Below are 861 nucleotides of genomic sequence, written 5' to 3' on the forward strand. Positions count from 1 at the left end.
CGCTCCAACACAAGTCCGTTTCGTCCGTTTTGCGGTATGCCACACCCCTCCCGATCAACAGAACCCCCGTTTCGACCGTAGGAGGTCTGTTTCCTCCGTTTTGCGGTACGCCACACCCCTCCTGATCAACAGGACCCCGTTCCGAACGTAGGAGGTCCATTTCCTCCGTTGTGCGGTATGCCAGGCCTCGTTTCCATCGCCTGTTCCATCCAATCCCTCCCGATGAACACGACCACGCATTCCGTTCCGACCCAGCCGGTTGGCTCCCGCATGTTCCGCTGCCTCCCGATGAACACGACACATTCCGTTGCCTCCCCATGAACACGACACATTCCGTTGCCTCCCCATGAACACGACGCATTCCGCCCCATGAACACGACACATTCCGTTGCCTCCCCATGAACACGATCCCTTGCCGTACGTATGCGTAACTAGGCGTTCGAGACCCCGCCCGTATGTACACATACGTGACCGTATTTTCTTTCTTGCACCCTGGCCGCTGTACGTACGTGTACATGCTACGTGCGCGCCTCTACTACGACATGTGCGCGCATCTACTACGACACGTGCGCGCCTCTACATGAACCAGTATGTACGTACATGTTCGCGACCAGGATGACAACACTACGTACGCTTCGACCAGGTGGGTCCCGACTGTCAGGCACTTCCTTGCCTGCGAAGATGTAGCTAGTGGGTCCCAGCAGTCAGGGGGGCGAATCGTTTTTTTCCCGGACGCACTTCCTTGCGTGCGAAGGTGTAGCTGCTAGGTCCCAGCAGTCAGGGGGGGCGAATCGTTTTTTTTTTGCCCGGATGCACTTCCTTGCGTGCGAACGTGTAGCTGCTGGGTCCCAGCAGTCAGGG

Source organism: Triticum dicoccoides, chromosome 5B (genome assembly GCF_002162155.2).
Source record: "Triticum dicoccoides isolate Atlit2015 ecotype Zavitan chromosome 5B, WEW_v2.0, whole genome shotgun sequence".
In the NCBI taxonomy this organism is placed as follows: Eukaryota; Viridiplantae; Streptophyta; class Magnoliopsida; order Poales; family Poaceae; genus Triticum; species Triticum dicoccoides.